Genomic DNA, 23907 nt, shown 5'->3' with positions numbered 1-23907 from the left:
TTTTTTTTTTATCTTAGGCAACCAGCTCGAGCCTCAAATAGCAATGCACTGTACTTTGTGCTATCGTACATATTTTCCCTTATAATTTCTTCTCATCCTTGTAAATCTCCGTGGTCTTTTTTGTTTCCATTCTTTGCATCCAATTCACCGTTTCGGTTTCTCTCACTTTTCTTCTGACGACTCCTCGTTGTCTATCTGCACTTCGTTGTCTATCTGAAGTGGCAATCCAGGGAGCAACAAAAGGGCGAAATTTTTCCGTTTTCCAGCGGATGAGAGGTAAGCAGACTTGTTCAGCAGTCGTTATGAGGAAACAAGTGCATAACAGCTCTAGTTAGGACGAAACGAAAGATCTTCCGTGCTTGTTTTCTAGTGAATATCTTTTTCGGTTTGGCGTGGCGCATTTTTCTGCGGTGTTCTAAGAAACCGAAGAGCTATTTTTAAACCGAAGAGCTAAATTTCGCTTGGGCATATGTTAGCGGTTACTCTTCATTTCTTCCGCGTGTAGCAAACTTGCAATTTATATCTGCCGAACGTATTTAAATGCTTGCTGCACAAACTGGCTATGCTGGAGAGCATTCCGGTGACCAGTTTTTTATTACATTACCATCTTCCAATGGTCATGAGCACGGCAGAAGTTAAAAAAAAGGTCAATTACGTTGCAGTCGCCGTTTGCGTTTTGAATTACGAAAACTTTGAGTTACTTATGTGACCACATAAGTTCGCCTCACTTTTTAACCTGTGCCAAGAAGGACAGAATATTTTAGTCGCTTCTTCGTACTCTAAACTTAGGTTTCGCTTTTAAATGTTCTTCAGTGATGACCACGCTCTATTTTGCCCATTTTTCAGATGTGACATATGGCGAAATGACCCTAAAGGAGGAGTCCTAGGGGCTGGGGGCTGGGGCTGAGATGGGAGCAGATGTATAACGGCTACGGCCTCTGCTCGGACCACTTCACGGAAAAGGACTACGCCGACCCTGTCGTGGTTGGCTGCGCCGACTATTGGAGCGAAAGAGTGGTACCTTATCGATGAAGGTAAAGAAAACAAGTTATTAGTGGTTGCCACTCAGTGCTTCAGTAGTTCATTACTTTCGTGCAAAAACCACTTGACATCGGTCGGCGCAAATGTCATGAGCACGGCAAGCGCTGCGTTTTCCTCGTCGTTTGTTATGGCGCCGGGTGCCCTGTGACGTTTCGCAGCGAAGTTTGCTCCGCGTGCGCCAAGAAAGCGCGTGCTTGTCAGTTTCTCGTTATCGTTTACTTGCCTGAGGTGTGCGATATTACCGATTATAGGCTAAAATAAAAAGCCGAACAGCTTTTGCTGACAACAAGCGAATTCACGTTAGTAAAATGTCACGCAGAAGAGTGGACACTCGAGCCGTTTCACGGCCGAGCCATAAAGAAAGAAATATGGCCGAGCTAAGGAGCTTCGCCGATTCCGCCAGGTGGCAGAGCACATCAAGAAAAATGTGGCTGTGGCTGCGGCTGCGGCAAGCAGCTTGACAGGCGGCCCGACCCAACACGTGCGAAGCCTAGTCAGGCCCCGTCGCTGTGCTCTTTGTGTAAAATGCGCCCAAGGATCGTTGTTGGGTTCTTCTGCCAGCATCTGGCATTACTGCTTCGTCGCCGTTTCATGTTAAGGCCACAGGAAGCTCTTTTACACGTTGTTAAAGACTTATTCTCTTCGCATTTTGTTATGTCACTGTTAGCCGCATTAGCAAGTGACGGCGGCCTTGAAGCCATAAACAGCTGCTGCCCATTTGCTACGCTGAGTGTACTTTCGCATTCTTTTTTTTTTATGCGCAGCAATGAGCGGTGATGCTAGCGATAACAGCGAAGTCGCAGCGCCCGAGCTGCGAGGCACGTTCGATACAATGACGAAGTTAGAACATAAAATGGTTCCTTAAGAAATGCGGCCTGTGAACACGTGCCATTCGGGGCAGAGAGCTTTATGTTACGCGCGGCGGCTTCTGAAAAAGTATGGTGCTCCACTTTTGCAAAGGAAAGGTAGCTATTTCTAATTGGATTGGTTTGGAGCAAACTTTATTTGTGCCTGCAGTTGGGCGCTCGCGCGGCCCGACAAGGGCCTGCGTCATCTACGAAGTCGCCGTTACTCGGCGTGGGCTATTTCTACAGCGGTACACGTGCAATATTTGCAGTATGCCAATAATGCCTGCTCTCTAAACCTCTGTAGCAGGCTATGTGCGCTCGAGCGTTGTTAACTGTTTTCCATTGGGCTGAGGATACGTGTTTACATGTTTTAACTTAGTATGGAGTCCTTACCGTAGAAAGTTTCTTGTTTCTTAGCATTTATAACAGCGCTTTCTTGACCTTATATCAGAAAAATATGCATTCCATGAAGGAACGCAGTATTCCCATTCTAAAGCTTTGAAGGCTTCCGTATTGCTTATACGAAGGAACGTAGCGTCTACATTCAATTGTTTAGAAGCCTCCAGTATTGCTTACCTTCTGCCTAAAACAAGAAAGGGGCTGACAGATGGAATAGCACACTGTGGTATAAAGTTTGTAAACAGGGATAAGGTGCCTCAGACAGGCTGACCAACGTTTCAATAGCAGGACCTATCTTCGTCAAAGGTAACCTTGACGAAGATAGGTCCTCCTATCGAAACGTTGGCCAGACTGTCTGAGGCACCTTATCCCTGTTTACAAACTTTATACCTTCTGCGTGTCATTCTACGTATGGCAGGCATGTCCACTATTTCCTCAAAATACATTCTACAGCCAAAGGACATCATGCATATTCCAGGGCAAATTTCCAATATCAGAAGACGATTGCAAGGCTTCGAAGACAGCAGGTGAGGACGCCCAACACAAACTGCTTAATTGCAGCTGTTTAATGACGGGCGTACTCGTTTACGCATTCGAGATGAGGATGTTGGTGCGCGCCAAATTATTTTTGTAGCCAATTTATTCTGGCACTCAACCATTCACATAATTTTGATACCTTTATTAGGTACAAGAAAAGTGTCATATTTTTTGCTTGTAAAACAATCACATCTTGAGCAAATTAATTGCTGGCGTGTCTGTGTAGTATTTTTTTTATTATCTGGATAGTTGCAACACATCTTGTATGTGCTTTGCTGATGTAAAATTATGCCATCACGCCATTAATTTCCGACTATTCTTCATTATACCGGTGCCACACGAGCACTTTCGATCGCGATCAAGCTCGATCCAGATCTAAGTTCTCGACTGCGATCGGCTCCCTCGCCCAGCTTGCGCAAAAGAACCAATCGTGGCCGAGAAGTTCAAATCGGATCGGGCTTGATCGCGATTAAAAGTGCGCCCTGGGACACCCGTATTACTTGCATTTCACGGTTTCTTCCAGTTTTCATGTATGTGCCTCTTAGTTTGGCTGCAATAAATTGTTCTCTGCTATTTTCGTATTCTTGGCTCTGCAGCAAGTTTATTTATATTTAAGGGACATGGCACATTTATTTACGATACTCCTTTTGGCGTGAGTTACTAGACGTACAATATCACATGCGATAAAGTTCTACTTCCACAACAGTTGGCATGATTGTTGCGCTAAGTTACAGCTTGAAACAGCAAATATAAATTTAAATAAAACCAACATAAACTGAAACACCTTTGCGCGCTCGTCGTCGCAACATATTAAAGCGGCACAAGCGCCGGCATGAAACCACTCGATTAAAGCAATGGTAGGGGTCACGAAAAAAAAAAAAAAGAAATGAAACTGAAATCATCGCCTCCGAGATACGACGGCGTGCGGGGACCATCTTGGAGGCTGATGCGTTTCGCCGATTCCGCTAGGTGCGCTGAGAGCCAAAGTCGGCCGCAGGCGCCTACGAGACTGTGCACTCTTTACGTTTACTGTTTTACTCCATGGTCGCGCTTCGCTTGGCGCTACAGCATACGACACGGTGAGGCCAGTTCTTGCCACGCACTGCAGTCTTCTCTCTGAGCTTGGTTTGCCGCTTTATAGCAGAAATTCTTCCGGAGCAACAATTCCAATGATCAGTTGCCCAGTAGCTTTAAACTATTGGAAATTAGTTTTGCTCTTATGGGTATATTGCAGAAAAATAAAGCCAAAGTAAACGAAACGCTCAATTACCTATTCCTTAACAAGATGAATCAAAACTTTCATCGATCAAGAAAACTAGCTCTAGAAGCTGATCCCTAGTATTCTCAGCCAGCTAGTGAGAAACCAGCAATGCTGATGTTACATAAATGTAAAGCAGCACTCCAACTCGGAACATTGCTTATTAAATTTTTGGGCGTACATCTACTTGAAATCCTGCAAACAAATATAATGAAAAGTAACCTGCATGAATTAAAAGTACTATTTTACGAAAACAGTTCCGTTTTTTTGTCACGCGCACTAGAAATTTGATAATGAACGGGCTTTTCATTTTGTGTTTTCATGTCGTGAAGCGATGTCATATGGCATACATGTGTTGCCAATGGAATTTGCTTTTCAGTGGAGCATGACACTCAAGCATAGACAGGGCGCTGCGCTTGTACCGTGTGCCCGTGTGTAGTGTTCCTTGACACAACGTACAACGTCGACGAAAATTTCCCAACTAGCCTGACGAGATGTTGAGATGGTGTATCTGCCTTTACAGGTTCTACACTGGAGCAGCGAGGCCAAATGCGAAAAATATACTCACCAGAGACCGCAGGTGTCATCAACAGACTGAGAGATGATACACAAAGGTATTGCAAATCAGCTAAGTTAGAGACCTGCCGAAAGATTACCACGAGGGAAGCACTAGAGGGGTTGATGTATCGTGCGAGCCTAGAGTTCTACCAACTCTTGCAGTGCCAGGTGACGATCCATTGTCACAAGAGGAAGAGAAGGACATGGATATATGTTTTCCGGAGCACGTTGGTGTGGTCGCACAGTTGTACGGTGTGTCCACTGTACTGAGAGATAAGCTAAACAGCAGTGTACCGTAAGAAATATTTTGTTCTAATAAGTGTCGCATAGACATGCTGCTGTAATTCACGATGCGTGGCTTATGCTGCACATAAATGAAATCAATTTGGTTCTCACAAAAGAGCGCGAGTGAAGACCCGCTGCAAAAAGAAAGCTTCAAACGCTTGAAAAATGAAGAAAAAATTTCTTACTGATATTTTATTCTTTTTGTAATTCCGAATGTTCTTAGGGCGGCCTCCTGATTAGCCTATCTTTAGAAAATATTTCGGCATATTTCAATATTTGCATAAACATTGTGCAACGTATTCGTTCTGCAGACAGTCCGTACTCCCACACTTGCACCCTCTCTTCAAAGATTATTACACAGCTACCATACATGGATCTTGGGATGCTAGAATCTTCTTGAGCTTACTTCAGTTAAGTTGTGCAAGTACTAATGTTGCTCAGCAAACTTGACTTCAGTGCTTTCATTAATATACATAAGTGTGAGGAGAAGGAGTTTCGGTTTGATAAACTTTATTAAAGGGGGGAGGGGGGTGTCCTTTCGGCAAAGTCACGAATAATCTCAATGGGCAAAGAAAGCATGCTTTGCCACAAACGTGTGTTCTAGAAAAGTTGAAATGCTTTGGCCTCCTTATTGTGTCGACACCGAAATTCTCATGGCGGATGACCTCCAGCCAGTGACGATAGTCGTAACATAGCTCTGACATCTGTCCTATGCTTCAAACAAGCCGAACGAAACTGAGCCTATAGGCTCTGTAAAAGAAATAGCATAATGTAGATTCGGCATGTTAGAGGAAGGTCTTGAAAACCATTCAAAAAAGAATTGTTCTGAGCAAGTAGTGCTGATGCATTGAATCCAGGCGACTTGCGTTGCTTTTAGAAAATATTTCTCCACGCCTCGAAGCTACGCATTCAATAATACTGTTGTGAATTACTCTGCTCTTGCCCAACCTCTACTGACAATCAACAGCCGATTGACGCATGCTTCCCCTGCATTTACTGTTTCTCGACAAAACGAAAGAAAAAACTTTGCGCTATTGGTTGTTATTGTCTTGGAACTGTGGCATTTATGCCTAGATGACGATAAAACAAACGAAGTGCATTGCATATCTTAAGAAACATCTGCAATATGCTCGCGAGGAATTTCCTAATGATACCTTGTTCGCAATGTTATAGATGTGAATGAAGCTCGAGTGGTCTTACATGTCGTACTGCCATACAAAACTACATATGAAAAAAAGACTACAGGCATTTTCCCATTATAATCTGCTGAATATTTATCGGCACATTTGCACAAGGGGAGGCTATCCAGGGAATTTATTAGGCATAGCATGTTGTTTGGACTGGCAAGTATACCTTTTGTACGGAATAAAAAAAGGAAGGTTTTGTTACTGCTATGCGAAAAATGTGGATCTGCTGCTCTTGATAATCCTTTTATTATTCACAAATAAGTGTTATGGCAAAAATTACTTCGGTATAGTTGTGTTGTGCACATCAAACAAATATGGCCTCTGTAGCAATTTTCTGTATACATATTAGAAATCGTAGAAAGCTGTCATATGTGTGTATGATCGTAGTACAGAATGTGCGCATTTGTGCTGAATAATGAATGAGATACACAGATCTACATTCCCCGCAGGGGCGTCTGCGTCAGCAGGCGTTTGGTGTGTTGCGACACCACGTACCCGAGCACACGAGGGTTGGAACCTCCCGCGCGTAGCCGTGCGCGGCTTAGCCGTGTCCGGGGAAAGGGGGATCCTGGGGGTTGAGCCGATGCCGAGTGATCGGACCTTTAAAGCCCCCCGGCGGAGGCAACACACTTTTTTGGCCTCTGCTTCTCGTAGACGGCACCCCCGGACTGACCCACCCGGGGGAAATCGGTAGTCGCCTTTTCCTGTCTCTCTCTTCTCAAACCTTCGTCTTTATCTCTCACTTTACATCTTTCCTGTCTTCTTCTCTCTTCCATTTACTTCCTTTCTCCACGGCGGCAAGGGTTAACCTTGTGTGGATATCCTACCTTGGGTAGACCATATTGGGTTATAGTGATGGCGTACGGCTGGCGTCGTGCAGGCTTGTACACAAGCTGTGCCGCGTCTCCTCGTTGGGCTCCGTGGTGGGCGGTCGGCGCTGTTGCCGAACATACACATTTTCCTATGGCAGCGCAAGCCTCTTTTGTTTATGATCGGCGTCTGAAGAGATGCCGCACCGAAGTGCCATTTCAATTTTCCTTTCAAAGCAACGCCCCAACATTTCCAAAGTACTATGTAGTGCATAGTGAAAGCAACATTCCGGTAAGGAAACTCTCTCCTTTCCTGGTAGCGAAGTGTATGAAAGACAAAATCGGACCAACATACAAAGCATCCAAAATGTCTAGCGGGGACCTCCTCCTAGAACTGAATAACAAAGATCAAGCAGATAAGCTCTCTGAACTTACCAGTAATGGCGAAGCGACAGTGACTGTTTCAGGCCACAGAACACTTAATACAAGCAGGGGAGTAATATCTGAAGAAGACTTCATTGGTTTAAGCTACGAGGAACTGCTGGAAGGTTTCCAGGAACAAAATGTCACCAAAGTACAAAGAATAGTAATCAGAAGAAACGATCGAAAAATCCCCACCAAACATGTTATACTCACCTTCGGAACAAGCGTAATGCCTACTTCACTCGATGCAGGTTATGTCAAAGTCAATGTGAGACCGTATATCCCGAATCCCAGACGGTGTTTTAAGTGCCAAAGATTTGGACATGCCTCACATGCATGCCGAGGACAAACAACTTGTGCTAAATGCAGCTCCAACGACCACCAATCAGAGAATTGCACTTCTTCGCCACATTGTGTAAACTGCAAGGGAGATCACCCAGCTTATTTGCGGTCCTGTCCTTGCTGGAAAAAATAAAAAGAAGTCATTGCACTAACTGTTAAAGAAAAAATCTCGTTCTTCGAAGCCAGAAAAAGACTTTCGTACCTTCCCCGACGAAGTTATGCCGAAGTGACGCAGGTGGGGGCAGCGTCACAGAGGCCTGTAGAGTCCTCCGAGCCCACGCGCAGTGGTGCCGCAGTGACTCCTCCCGCCCCCGTGGTGGAAGCAGTCAGTACTGCTCCACCCTCTTCGACGGCCCTGCAGACACCAGCCCCGCAGGGCCCCAAAATCAAACGAACCCCAAGGCCCGAGGCACGTGTCTCGGCGCCTAACTCTCGGTCCTCCAGCGCCTCAGAGAGAGCTATGGAGGTCGACGTAAAAACCTCGGTGTCATCGACACCCAAGTTCAAGCGCTCTCTGGAGAGCTTAAAGAGGGACAAACTCCCAATAACTACTCTCAATAAGAAGGCGATAACCTGAAGGTTATCGCTCCTTTGTATCACCCTTCTTCAGATCTAAGTCACCTAATATCTTTTTTATCTCCTATTCAACTTTTAAAGCCATTTTTTACCCTTCAATTCCATAATGGCTTTTATTATTCACTGGAATTGTAGAGGTCTTTTACATAACTTAGGTGACATTAAAGACCTGTTATTTAACTTCTCTCCTGTGGCCTTATGTCTTCAGGAAACAAACCTAGGTGAAAAACACAAACATATATTAAAAGGCTTCACTGTTGTACGGCGCGACCGTACTCAGATGAACCGGCTTTCGGGTGGTGTAGCCATTGTTGTGCAGGGCGGTATTGCAGTCAGAGAAGTTCCGATTACCAGTCACATAGAAGCCGTTGCTGTCACTGTCATAACTCACAAAACCATCACCATTTGCTCCCTGTATATCCCACCCCACACCCATTTTACCACTAAACACTTGGAAAATAGAACGGGTCAATTACCGGAGCCATTTGTTTTAGTGGGGGATTTTAATGCTCACGGTACTCTTTGGGGTAGCACCAAAACTGACCAAAGAGGGCAAATGGTTGAGGGTTTTATTCTATCAAATGGTATCTGCCTTTTAAATTCAGGTGCACCGACATACTTTTCACCGACTTCCCGCACTTTTAGTTGTTTAGATTTAGCGTTTTGCTCACCGTCTCTTTTTAATGATCTTAAATGGGAAACCATCGACAAGTCTTATGGCAGTGATCACTTGCCCGCAATCATCAAATTTCTATCATCACCACCAACCATAGTCACTAGGCCACGCCAGTGGAAATTACAGCTCGCTGACTGGCCGACTTTTACGGAAAACGCGAAACTGGAAGTCGTCTTTTCCCAAGAACTAAGCATTGATGAACTTAACAAAAAAATGACTGAGGTGATAATCTCTGCAGCAGAAAAGGCAATACCCCAGTCATTCGGTATTGTACACAAAAGGTTAAATCCCTGGTGGACGAACGAGTGTACCGAAGCCAAAAAGAAACAAAATAAGGCCTGGGGAATCCTACGTCGGTACCCCACTTATAACAATCTTTTAAATTTCAAACAGGCCAAAGCCAAAGCACGATTTATTCGAAGGCAGGCAGAGAAATCGTCATGGCAAAAATATGTATCTTCCATTAATAATACGGTCACGTCAAAACGAATGTGGGACCAGGTAAGGAAATTTAAAGGAGAGTACACGTCATACACAATACCACTACTGACATGTCCAGGCACACAAACAACACTACAGGACCAGGCCAACTCATTAGGGGAACACTTTTACAACATCTCCTGCTCAGCACACTATTCAAATTCATTCTTAAAATATAAAGAATCGGCGGAGAAACAGAGACTGCCCACCACTGGGGCTTCAAAGGAACCTTACAATAAATTTCTGACAATACAAGAACTGAACAGGGTTCTCTCTGCCGGTAAAAAAACAGCAACAGGTCTTGACCGTGTGCATTACACAATGTTGGCACACCTATCTCAAGCATCAGCAGAAACACTTCTTAAATTTTTCAACAAGATCTGGGAATCTGGAGTAATGCCTACAGACTGGAAAAATGCAGTAATAGTGCCTTTTTTGAAACCAGGTAAACCCACAACGTCCGCAAGCAGCTACAGGCCCATTGCCTTAACAAGCTGTCTAGCCAAATCCTACGAGAGTATCATAAACATAAGGCTCACATTCATCCTTGAATCACGGAACCTGATAGACACGCACCAGTGCGGTTACAGAAAGGGCTGCTCGACAACTGACCACCTCGTACGACTAGAACATGAAATACGTAACGCGTTTCTACACAAACAACACTGTCTCACAGTATTTTTCGATCTAGAGAAAGCGTATGATACCACGTGGCGGTATGGAATTTTAAGAGACCTGGCTGACTTGGGAGTACGTGGTAGAATGCTAAACTGTCTATCTGATTTTATGGCAAATAGAACATTTCAGGTGCGTCTCGGCACAATACTTTCACGCACATTTACACAGGAAAATGGCGTTCCACAAGGTTGTATTCTGAGCACGACACTCTTCATAATCAAAATGAACTCTGTTAATAAGATCATACCATCCTCTGTAATGCACTCGATATATGTCGACGATTTGCAAGTGGCTTGCCGTGCCTCAAATCTACCCACTTGCGAAAGACAACTACGAATAACCATAAATAACCTTACACAATGGGCTGATAATAATGGATTCCGGTTTTCAACGGACAAAACTGTAGCAGTTCTCTTCTCCCAGAAACGAGGGTTACACGTCAATCCAGTCCTCACATTGCATGGTACAACCTTGCCGGTCAAAGAAGACTACAAATTTTTAGGCGTAACATTTGACACAAAGCTGAACTTCCTGGCCCACATTAACACAACTAAAATTAAAGCAAAGAAATCATTAAATATCCTCAAGGTGCTATCCCACAAGCACTGGGGATCTGACCGAACTTGCCTACTACGTATATACCGGTCACTCGTACGTAGCATCCTCGACTACGTTAGTGTAGTTTATGGTGCAGCTAGGCCGTCATACATCAAGCGACTGGATCCAGTTTATAATCTCGGCCTACGACTGGCAAGCGGCGCCTACAGAACATCGCCTGTCCGAAAATTATATGTTGACTGCAATGAGCCGTCCTTACAGCAACGCAGAGCACTACTTACACTTTCCTATGTACTACGAATTCGATCATCACCACAACATATATGCTACAACATCGTTACACAGTGCAAATCAAGGACACACTACACAAGCAAACCAAACATGATTCGGCCACTAATCTTACGACACGAAGAATACTGTCAGGCTTATGATGTTCCTCACGAGGCCGAGCAGGTTGCTGAAAGGCCACCAAGATTGCCACCATGGTACAACTTTTCACAGCTATGTGACTGGACACTAACCCATCTGAAGAAAAAAGACATTCCCCAAGAACACATAATACAAGAGTTCCGAGCTATACAAGAAAAATATAAACATTACACGGAATTTTACACCGACGGCTCCAAAACACAAGAATACGTAGGTGTCGGAATAATTGCGAAAAATTGGCAAAATAGCATTCGGATAAATAATTTTTCTTCAGTGTTTACCGCCGAAGTTTTCGCAATATGGACGGCAGTAAAAAAAAATACCAGTGACAAGCAGACGAATGCTATCATATATACCGATTCGTTAAGCGCACTCAGAGCTCTGAACGTTAACTCCGCGTCCGAACCCCTACTTGGTGATATCCTAAACATGTTGGCCTATAACGAATATGGAAGAACCATACGATTCTGCTGGGTCCCAAGCCATGTCGGCATACCAGGGAATGAAGCAGCAGATAGATGCGCGTTCATGGCAGCACACAAAAGTATAACGCAAACAACACTTCCATACAAAGACAGTATCCGAGCTATTCATAAGGCCCTGACATTAAACTGGCAACTAGAATGGGACTCTTGCACAAATAACAAGTTACACACAATAAAACCCCAGCTTAGAGAATGGAAGTCGTGCTGTCACCAGCAGCGCTTCTATGAGGGGATCCTGTGTAGACTCCGAATCGGACACACACACCTGACACTCAATTTTCTACTTAAAAACAAAAACCCGCCAACTTGCGAGAAGTGCCATGAACCACTCGCCATAATGCACATTATTATGACATGTCGAAATATTGAAACACAGAGACAAAGGCTTTTACAGAATCTTTACAACTTACACATACCTTTACACCCCGCATCAATACTCGGAGACGAACCGCTAGTGCCCTTCGCTGACTTGTTCAGCTTTCTAGAAGAAACCGGTTTTTTACACAGAATTTAAGGTAACACAGCTTCCACTGCTTTAACATCTGAATTCTTCATATGTTGTGGCTGGCACAGCATGGCCTTAGTCGCTTTTGCGCCATTAAACCCGAATTAACTAACTAACTAACAGATCTACATTATTGTGTTGTGTATGAATGCCATAGGTGGACAATTTTAAAGTGTCTAATCGGTAAATATACAGGTGCCAAATTCATTTCGGTTTTCATTCGTAAATTATTTTGCCGCTGGTCGGCTTCCTTTGCTAGTGATATCTGCGACGTAATGATTTGGTGCGCCTCCGCTCTTACGCACAATTCAAGTGTATGAATGTTTTCTGAATATAGGCGCTGGTTGCATTTTAGAAATGTGAAATTAATATTGTACTGGTAATTTCATTTACCCAGCCTGCCACTTTCACTATGTAGTCTAAAATTAAAAAAAAAACGGAACGTATCAGGCGTCCTAATATCCAGTCGGCAGTGAATTCTGTTTAAAGTAAACATTTATGTTGCTCCAGATGCGGAGTCCAAGTGATGCCGTGTCGGGCTTATTTCCGGACTCATAGAATATCTGAACTATTAGAAAATCTAAACTGGAGGGTTTTTGACTCACTCATTGCAACTTGGCAATTCGAGAGATTTGCGCAAGGGCATCAAGGGCCGTATTCAGAAAAAAAGTTATTCCCTTAGAAGTGTTCGTATAAGAGCGCGTGCTGGCCGATCGTGTTGCTGGATGCATTTATTTGTATTTATTCATTCATGATTTCTTCTTCTTCTTCTTCTTCCTATTATTATTATTATTATTATTATTATTATTATTATTATTATTATTATTATTATTATTATTATTATTATTATTATTCGCGATTGAAGCTGACCATTCGGAAGCAGCACTTATGAATGACAAGCCTTGTGAATTCACTCCCTCCCCTCCCCCATTGGCTTGAAAGCGAATGCGGAGCGCAGCGGGAATTGAATGGTGAGCACGAGGCGGAAAGCGGAGGAGGAGAGTATGGCGAAAAGGGGGAGGAGGAAAGCAGTGTGCAGCACGAGACTGCGAGATGGTGCCATAGCAGTTGTAGTCTGATTGTATGCGCGACGCAAATTGTGTAGTACTTTGTGGGAGCCACACGCGCTCCAGGGATTACACTGGAACCTTCGACGAGTCATGTATAAAAGACGACGCGCTTGAGCCGCAGCTAAGATTTTCGACGATCGCTGACTCTGCTCGCCGCTGTCGTTGTGTTTAAGTGTTACTTGTTGTGCAACGCTTCGCTATCTGTTTGCAACCTGCCGCACGAGAGAGATTGTCCACGCCAGCGAATATATCGCGAAATGAAAACCCGTATAGCTGCACCCAAATTTCGTATTGTGGAGTATCGTAATCATCGGTGAATTTTTTTCAGTTCACTCGGCCTTTTCTCTTTGTTTGTTTATTTCTGCAAAGTGTGTGTCTATCACTGTGGTTACCATATATGCCGAACGGTAAGCTATCATTCAAGCCTTCCTGACCACCTGAGCAACTGCAGTAGCAGGCTTTTTTTCAACATGGCGTCGATGTTCAACATGGTGATCCTCGAGTACCTTTCAATGGCTTCGCTCACCGCTTTCTCTCCAATGCCATACTTTACGCGCTCGTGCTGGAGACAATACAAACACTGAACGATTTTGACGAAGTATCACTTACACATTGGTCGACATGCTGTCAATGTACATTTCCTCTGATAACTAGGATATGAACGTGGTGTTGTCTTTCGTGATATCATAGCTCCTGATTCACATGTTTTATTTCTCCGCAAGGAAAGTGGAAAAAAAATACTTTTCAAGAAAAGCGTCAGGAAAGGAGGCACAAGCTCTCCAATGCTACTTACTACAAGCTTAAAAAAAATATTGAAGCTATCAGACTGGGAAGGATCAGAGGGATTTTCAACAGATATGTCAAGAGCATTCAGCCTGTAGATTACATTGTCGTGTTCAGCAACGCTGGAGACACATTGCAATGAATGATTGAGGACTTTAAACGAGAAAGTGTAGGAGTAGGGGTGAAGAGTAGTAGGCTGCTGACAAATAGAATTCATTGAACCATCTTTAGCAGAACAAAAGCAACATGGACAAAGAAAGAAAAATACGACAACACACCGCCATGTTGTCGTGTTTTTCTTTCTTTGTCCGTATTCCCTTTGCGCTTTTACAAAACGTACTATGAATCCTAACCAATTCGTCCATGTTGCTATTTTGCTCCTACAAAACTTATGTTGAATAGCCTTCCAAGCCAACAAATATTCATGATCGGCAATCAGCCTCTGGAATCAGAGTACCCATTATAATGGTCAATTACTCACAGGGGACCCTGATGACGAGAAGGAAACTACAGTACAATACAGCAGGCATTACGAAATCATTACCTGTAGCTCGCCGCTGTCGTTGAAAATAATTGTGCACAATGATTGCATTCTACCGGTACTAACGTATAGGAGAAAGACTCGAAAGTTAACAAAGACTCTTGAGAACATGTTAAGGGGCATCCAACGAACGATGGAATGAGATATGTTAAGCGTAAAGTTGAGACAGGAGGAGAGCGGTATGCATCAGAGTGCACACGGGGGTTGCCAATATTCTACTTGACATTAGGAGGAAAAAGTGGAGCAACGCAGGTCACGTACTTCGTAGGGAATATAATCGGCGGTCTATAAGAGTTACAGAGCAGCTGCTAAGGGAAAGGAAGCGCTTTCGAAGATGGCAGAAAATTGGGTGGGGTGATGAAGTTAAGAAGCTTGCCGACACAACTTGGAATCAGCTAGCGCAGGTCCAGAGTAATTGAAGATCCATGGAAAAGGCCTTCATCCTGCAGGGGACAAAGAATGGCTGATAATGTTTTACAACATGCAAAATTCATCCTGAGTTTTAACGCACTGTCACTTTTCAACCGCAGTACGCTTCGTACTGCGATTCCGCATTCACATCATGTTTACAGAACGGCATCTGCCGCCGATTGGATACCCCAACGTGAATCTTGGCATCGTATTACATGCTCAATCACGGCTTCGAACAAAGTGCGTTAATATAATATGATCGAGGGGCTGATCCTATTTAATCCGGAACCAGCTTTAATGTTAAATAGTTGTGTGTTTTGCGTGAGACGCGGCGCAGTATTCTGGCGTGCCCTTGAACGTGGGCTCTAACGAAGCTGGTAAATTTAAGGAAGTGTTGGCGCTCTTCGTTATGCTGATGCTCACTGATTAACCATGTCTTCCATGAGGTGCCGCTTATGCTATGACAAATACTGTAATTAGGGGCTCCAAGCCCTGACGTCACCAAGCTATGATTTATTACTGGTGAAAAAGATGCAGTAGCCGCTCCACTATGCATTTTGGTTCTGTCATAATGTGGTCACCTGAAATTTAAAAACGAACTCTTGACATTGTGCAAATCATCACAGTGTTTCATCAGCTGAGGGGACGCCGAGGAGAAGCGATGAATGCTTATACGATGTCAAAGTGGGAGATGCAGCGAAACTTGCATGTACCAACGTTACGTCGCGAATTTCCTGTCATAAATTTGGCAGGGGCGGTAGCCACTGATTCTTCTTTGATTCGTCTTCCATGGCCTCTTTCATAGCTTTCCATGTCTTCTAGAGAGATCCTATGCGAAGGGAGTGCGCGTTTCGTTGTTGGTGGACGCTCAACAGCATCGTCAACCAGTGCAATATACAGGGTTCCGGATGCCGAGGATGCTGATATTGAGCCTATGCATGACATTAGAACCGCACCTGCAACCGTGTGCAGCACAATCACATAATATCCCGATGTGAACATTGTCTACCATCGCCGGTACCGTGAGCATTAGCGCTCGCCGCAGGATCAGCATCGAACGACAATCCCTGCTGTGTGCTGCTTGACGTGCCTTGAGGCCATATGAACTATTTATTATGCAGTTTTCTTTTGTTTCTTTCCCCTAATTACTCTAGAAAGAAAGACATTTAAGCACTTTATAATATGATCGTGGCGGTGATGTTGCTACTGGTGGAGTTAGCCTGGCAGATCTGGCCGGCAATTCCAAATTCTAAGCGTGTATTTCTTTACGCCAAATATATTACCATGTGCCCATCGATCCTGTCTCTCGCGGAAGTGTGAGAAGGATGCGTTACACTTCCACTGCCCTTGTCATGACGGCGGCATGGTGAATGGGATAGTGCGATTGCTCTTGTCGGCGCTGTAGTAGACGCCCGAAAAGGAAGTAGTCGACAAGGTGTCCGTAGTAATTTGCCCTGAGAATGTAGCCTCAACTACAGATGCATGATGTGCGGTTATGCTATCAATTGAACGCACTTATTTCTTTCCTTGTTGTTTAATTCTCCTTTCCTTTCTAACTCTCAAACGACGCCGTAAGTTCAGTGCGCTTCCACTTCTGTAGCGCCCTTATCTTAGCGTAGGAATTTCTTGGCTAAGAAATTGCATATGAATGGTGCAACTTAGTGAACTCCGCCCCAGTTCCACAACGACTTTTTGGAGGACTGCATGCGGGGTTGGGGTAAAAAAAAAGTTAATCGTAGCTATCGTGTAGTTTTCTTATGCGAACGAGTTTTCTGGGGAGATTGAAGGGGAAAAAAATAAAGAACTTCCCTCGACATACAGGTTTGCATTTCGCGTTCGCTCAGGTCATCTAAAAAATGTTTTGTACAAAGAAAGCAAATGAGACTTTCAAGGCAGTTTTCTTCAAAAGTTCAATGGCCACTCTCCAGAAACACACGCAACCGCACCGCTTAGAGCTAAACCGCTATGTATGGTGGCTTAAGATAGAAAAGAGACCAACATTGTATGGCGTATGATAAAGAGCGAAGAAATATTTATTCTAGCAGCCCGCTCATTTCGGGAACCTGAAGAAATGAGCCAGCCAGAAGAGACAAGGCTAAGGCGTTAGCTATAGTCACATGTTTGTACCGTTGGTATTGTCATGTCCTCGTCATAATATTTCTGTGTTCAACCACGAAGAATGCGGAACTTTCTTTTTCTTTTAACTATCAAATCGAACATGAACATGATAGTAGGTTATAGTAACTGGGAAATGAATAGTGGAGGTCGCCTGCAATAGCTCACCCCTCTTTATTTTCGCCTTGTTATGGTTTTCGTAAAATAAAAGGCATGGACTTGAAACTGCCGTTCAAATCTCTAGCTGCACCTGGGGCTGCGCAAAATTCTGTAGCTGGACGAGTTCATTAAATCGAAAACCACAGCGTTATCTATCATTCTTTTTCTGTAGATCACTTCGACACTCACTACCCGGTGTTCATCCTACTCGGAAGAGTATTCAGTATGGATGTTGTTAAAGTGGCGTTGGTTAGCACCCATAACACTGAGATTCATCCCTCCTAGTGGACCGCATATGAATACTTTAGATGCACCGATAACAATTATATTATTAATAAGGAATCCTGTTTTTTCGGTTTCAAAGAAAATATTTATTTAACTGTTGCGTCTTTTTTCTTTTCGGTTGTTATACGCTCTCCTATCACATCAGTCTACAGCACATTTCTGTTTTCTCATATATATTTCCCCTGGCATGTGAGTTCAGGGGACCATTGATTCCTTACAAATTTACCCGGTAAAACAAACAGCAGGTGGAGCTTTATTGTCCTTTTTTCAAAGTGTTCCAGGAATGACTGCCTATAATTATTCTGTGCATCCTTTCGCGGGCACTCGTGATGTTCGCTTTCTCCTGATTTTTCTCATCAGTCTCTCTGCCACTTATTTCTCGTGTAAGGTAGACGTGCAGACATTCGTGCTTATTTTGCTGTATTTGATCAACCTGCATTACTTTGTCTCCGTTGATGAATCAGTTAGAATATCACACAAGCAGAGTCGAAGCGTTCCTTCAAGGATTGACGCTGCATCCTGAACAACTTGGTCGACTAGCTTATTCATTGCCACGACAGAAATGGAACCACCTGAGTTTCACGTGCTCCAGGCTGCAATCTGCACTACGTCACTACAACACTGACCTCCACTCGACTCCCTCGTCGCGAGGCAACTTTCCTGCGTGAACTAAGCCTCCGACTTGCGTTTACGAAAGCCTGCACCGGCCTCACAATAATGACTTCCTGTGATGCAGGCTCTATTTGCTGTTGCTCCGAAACTATATCGACGGCCTGGTGCATGTCTCAGTCGACAACTGATCGTCTACGCATTACCCCCGTTGTACCACCGGCCTTATGTCTATCGAAAGAATTCTAGAAATGCAAACCTGCCGCGATGGCTCAGTGACGTGTGGGGTTGCGCTGATGAGAATGGAGTTGCCGGTGCGATTCGTAGCCGTGGAGACTGCATTCTGATGGGGGTGAAATGCCAAAATACTCATGCTCTCCAATCATGTAGTTCCTGGAATTTTTTATACAAGTCACGATATGTAGTAATGCGTACTATGCATGAATTCTACATGTGGGAGGAGGGAAGGGAAGAACAACGTCAGAATGAAACATGCACGTGCGTCACATGTTGATTGGGCGGCACTTAACGTGTGACAACTGATCCACGAGCTAGTACAAAATTGGAGCAAATTGGTAGGCTGTAATCGGAAGCCTGGATTGGTCCCGTTCGAAAACGCTTGAAGGACTGTGGGTACTTGAACACGTTGGGACGCGCGACCAAGTTGGAAATATAAAGTCGTTCATGGTATTGTCATCCTTTTTTTTATCTCTCTCAATATCTCTCCTGTTCATCATTCACTATTCTTTTTCGATGTACCCTTGCTTTTTTACCACCGGCAGGTGTTGTGGCCCTCCTGGTGGCAGTTGACAGCTAGCGTCTTTCTCTCCTGTGGGATTGTTTCTATTTGTGAAAAATAATAATAAGTATTAATTTCGCGTGAATCATGCAGGACGCATTAGAAAAAGATTGAATAAAAGGAATACAGCAGTAATAATTTCGACAGAATATGAGGGTTCTAGTTTAAATGAATCTAATCTCGTAACGCTGCAACTACATTACCATGTGCCGAGTGGCAGGACCTAACATAGCCTTCTGTAATACGGCAACCCGCCATGGTTCCTCAGTGGCTTTGGAGTTGCGCTGCTAAGCATGAGGCCAGGGTATCAAATCCCGGCCGCGATGGCGGCATTTCAATGGGGCGAAATGCAAAAAGGCGCGTGTACAGTGCATTGAGTGCATGTTTAAGAAACCGAAGTGGTCCAAATTAATCCGGAGTGCCCTACTATGGCATGCCTCATAATGATATCGTGGTTCTTGCACGTGAAACCACAAAAAATAATTAGTAATAAGGAAATATTAAATGGCTCATGAGGCGGAAAATCCGGCATTGGCGGCTTGACCAAACGGTGGTCCGAAAAGGCTACGAACCCTCGACCTTTATTGGGAATCGATCCAACGACTTTTGTTCCTAAATAAAGCCACGTTAGTTGAGACGTTTAATTAATATCGAGTAAATTAAGGCCCTTGGACCCACAACCTCTGGTGTTAATTAAGACAATTTAATTAAGCGACAATTAATTATATGCAACGTTAGTTAAGACACTCGAACCCACAACCTAATGTAATAGTCAAGCCCACGACCTTTGTTGTTAATTAAGACGAAGTTCATTAAGGCACAGTTAACTAATATAGCGTTAGTGAAGGCGCTCGAGCCCATGACCGATGGTTGGAGTCGAACCCCCCGACCTTTGGTGCTACACTCGTAAAACAGTTGCACCTATTAGGGTGTATATTTGTCCCAGAACAATAATCGTCATCTGCCTTGCTTGCGTTTCCTTTCTTGAATACGCAGCGCTCGCTACTTTTCTGTGGGCTATGCTGCCACGCTGAAAACGCCCAAGCCGTTTGTGACTTGGATATACCGGGCTCGCAGCGTTAAAGAAATGCGGGCAAGACAGACGACGATTTTCGTTGTGGGACAAGATACGTCCCAAAGGCAGCAAATTTTTTAAGAGTGTAATTAACGTAGATTTCATAAGGCATAAATAATTAATATAGAGTTAATATAGGCCCTGAAACCCACGACCTTTGCTGTTAATTAAGGCGAAGTTAATTAAGATATCATTAGTTAAGAAACTCCAACCCAAGACATTTGGTGTAAATTAACGCGCATTTAATTGAGGTACGTATAATTAAGATATATTTATTATAGGCCCTCAAACCCACGACCTTTGGTGTTAATTAAGGCGAAGTTAAATATGGTACAGTTAATTAAGATGGCATTAGTTAAGGCACTCCAACCCAAGACATTTGGTTTAAATTAAGGCGCATTGAATCAAGGCACTAATAATTCAGACTGCGTTGTGGTATAATGTCTGAGCATAGCGTGGTAGTCGCAATGCTTTCACAGTCATTCATCCACATAGGGATAAGTGCCACTTGAAATTTATTAATCCTATATATATATATATATATATATATATATATATATATATATATATATATATATATATATATATATATATATATATATTTATATATATATATATATATATATATATATATATATATATGTATATATATATATATATATATATATATATATATATATATATATATATATATATATATATATATATATATACATATAAAAGAACCGCTGTAGTTCGGAACGGTTCATAATGAGGACGACTAATATCATTTTTACGTTTCACAGAATGTTTAAAAATTGCCTGTGACTGATAACATAATTCTAGTCACCGAGCTGGATTGTATAAAGAGGCGGACGATGCTTGCGCATGAAATCGACGCACATAATAAACTAATAACGAAAATTCCATAATTAAGATATTAATTTATTACGTTATGGCATATATTGCAATTTACGAATTGTAACCGGTGAACTTGCAAGTCATATTCACTTGGAACAAATTTTGAGGATGGCAAGGGTTCTGAAACAAGTGCCACCAAACTAGCGCTAAAACTCCACTGTTGTTCCATTTACTTTTTCAATAAAATGCTCTGTCATGCATTCAAACACAAAAGTAACTGTAGCGCAAGTGTATTTCGTCCCATAATAGTTTGGGCAGTCATGGAGGCATTACGGAATCAGGGTGCAGACGAGCCGTATGTAAGAATACTGAAAAATATCTATAGCGCCTCCACAGCCACCGTACTCCTCCATAAAAAAAAAGCAACAAAATCCCAATAAAGAAAGGCGTCAGTCCGGGAGATACGATCTCTCCAATGCTATTCACAGCGTGTTTACAGGAGGTATTCAGAGACGTGGATTGGGAAGAATTGGGGATAAAAGTTAATGGAGAATACCTTAGTAACTTGCGATTCGCTGATGATATTGCCTTGCTTAGTAACTCAGGGGACCAATTTCAATGCATCCTCACTGACCTGGAGAGGCAAAGCAGAAGAGTGGGTCTAAAAATTAATCTGCAGAAAACTAAAGCAATGTTTAACAGTCTCGGAAGAGAGCAGCAATTTACAATAGGCAGCGAGGCACTGGAAGTCGTAAGGGAATACATCTACTTAGGGCAGGTAGTGACGGCGGATCCGGATCATGAGACGGAAATAATCAGAAGAATAAGAATGGGCTGGGGTGCGTTTGGCAGGCATTCCCAGATCATGAACAGCAGGTTGCCATTATCCCTCAAGAGAAAAGTATATAATAGCTGTGTCTTACCAGTACTCATCTACGGGGCAGAAACCTGGAGGCTTACGAAAAGGGTTCTACTCAAATTGAGGACGACGCAATGAGCTATGGAAAGAAGAATGATAGGTGTAACGTTAAGGGATAAGAAAAGAGCAGATTGGGTGAGGGAACAAACGCGAGTTAATGACATCTTAGTTGAAATCAAGAAAACGAAATGGGCATGGGCAGGACATGTAACGAGGAGGGAAGATAACCGATGGTCATTAAGGGTTACGGACTGGATCCCAAGGGAAGGGAAGCGTATCAGGGGGCGACAGAAAGTTAGGTGGGCGGATGAGATTAAGAAGTTTGCAGGGACGGCATGGCCACAATTAGTACATGACCGGGGTTGTTGGAGAAGTATGGGAGAGGCCTTTGCCCTGCAGTGGGCGTAACCAGGCTGATGATGATGATGATGAATAGTTTGGGCACTAAAGTCTCGAAACTGGTGTCGTCTTGGGGATTCATTTTAAGTGGATAAGTCTTTCAGACTCACTGGATCCAATTCCTAAAGTGCAATATGTGTTGTGAAGTAAGTAGTAACAACTTGTTTAGTGACTTCTTGATTAGTAGAATATGTGTTTTGATTTCTTGTGGAAGTAATATTCGCCTTTGAATAATGCAGCTCAAGGGCAGAATTGATTATGCAAAAAAGAGGTGAGGCATGCAGAGAGGACACAAGAGTAGAGAAGTGGACAACACGAACGCCGACTATCAACTGAAGGGAGCACTGAGGCGAAAAATGAAAGAAGACATAAAACTCATCTGCGCAAGCTCAGGAATGGTATCACCACGTGTCAGTCGGGTACATGTGCTGGTCTAGGTGTGACATAACTGTTAAGGCACTTAATCTCTTCCTTACATAAAGTAATCGAAGGCTGACTCACGCACGCACTTCCACCATTATAGATAATGCCATGCCTCTACCATAAGACGCGTATCTTCATTCTTATGCATGTACAATATCGCGCATTCATCTAACATTGGCGTGCAGTTACAATCTTGGCAATGTAGGGGAAGATTAGAAGGCGATCCACCATTTACCGACCTTTTATGTTCCATTAGCCTCTGATTGATACACCGTCCCGTTTGCCCTACGTAAAACTGGCCACAGCTAAGGGGAATTTTATAAACCACACCCATACGACAGTCAGTAAAACTGTTGTTCTTATTGTGCTTCTCTAGACAAATTTCTGTTCTTTTTTTACCTTTTACCTGCTCCTTTATCCTCTATACGGCAGCGCATATCTTACCTAGCTTATTGGGAGCAGTGAAAGCAACATTAACTTCATATCTACTTGCAACTTTTTTAAGCCTGTGCGACACTGAACGAATGTACGGAATAGCCACTACTCTTTTTTTTGCTATAACTGCTTTCTATAATCACGTCCGTCTCCCTGGAAATCGACTTTTTTAGGCATTCAGCCACAGTGGCCCTGCTACACTAGGATAACCTGCTTCTAATAGGCACCGGACCTGCGCATTAAAACCGGCGCTCATTTTGTGCATGCAGGATCTGGTGAGAGAAGACTAAAGGCTTCTCTACTCTTGTGTCCTGTCTGCACGCCTCACCTCTTTTTTGCATAATGAATCCTTACGAATTAGCTCCGCTTTCTGTCGTTCTAAGACCAGAATTGTGCTATCTGCCACAGACTTTCATTAAAAATTCTGTATAACTGAAAAACTATTGCCTGTTATAGCTATCGAAAGCTACGAGGCGGTATGAGATGTCGGGTGTCCCGTTTAAAAGAAGTCATTCACCATTACGGTGAATGACTTTCTTCATGGCAGTACAAAAAAAAAAGGTTGCAAGTGAACAAAATACTTTTTTACGAGATCTACTCGTGACTAAAATCTGCCGAAGTGTCAATTACCTATATATAATTATTTTATTACACATAATAATTATTCCCGCTCTCAATTTTATAAATGTACAATACAAAATCTCTCTTCCTCGCAATTGCGCACAGTTTCAAAGAAAGCAACAGCTACTCGGGGCATTTTCGACACGAGGTGTGACCAACGTCTTGCCCCTAGACTGACGAACGTGATGACTACAAGAGCTCAAGCTCTGCGAATTTGCCTTGGTCTTCCCAGATATGCGTCCACGGCAGCAACAATAGCCATCGCGCATGACCACCCCATCAACACGTATCTTCAAGTCGACATTTTAAGGATGCATATCAGGCACTTCGCCCGACTTCCATCGCATCA

General features: G+C 43.4%; 1 protein-coding gene across 2 annotated transcripts in view; it reads left to right on the top strand.

Moving 5' to 3' along the window:
• The first annotated feature begins 858 nt into the window (after positions 1–858).
• The window catches only part of LOC139054817 (uncharacterized), a 28784-nt gene continuing 5735 nt past the window's right edge, over positions 859–23907 (top strand). Inside the window, exons 1-2 of one of the 2 annotated variants that reach the window (XR_011511536.1) lie at positions 859–1034; positions 4607–4697. The gene's annotated coding sequence lies outside the window, so the exon portion shown is untranslated. Of the gene's footprint in view, positions 1035–3826; positions 3905–4606; positions 4698–23907 lie in introns of those variants that run through there. The other variant, XR_011511537.1, reaches the window with a different exon arrangement.

Source organism: Dermacentor albipictus, chromosome 1, assembly GCF_038994185.2.
Source record: "Dermacentor albipictus isolate Rhodes 1998 colony chromosome 1, USDA_Dalb.pri_finalv2, whole genome shotgun sequence".
Classification (NCBI taxonomy): Eukaryota; Metazoa; Arthropoda; class Arachnida; order Ixodida; family Ixodidae; genus Dermacentor; species Dermacentor albipictus.
The sequence above is the reverse complement of the archived record's forward strand: the minus strand, read 5'-3'. Positions and strand labels throughout refer to the sequence as shown.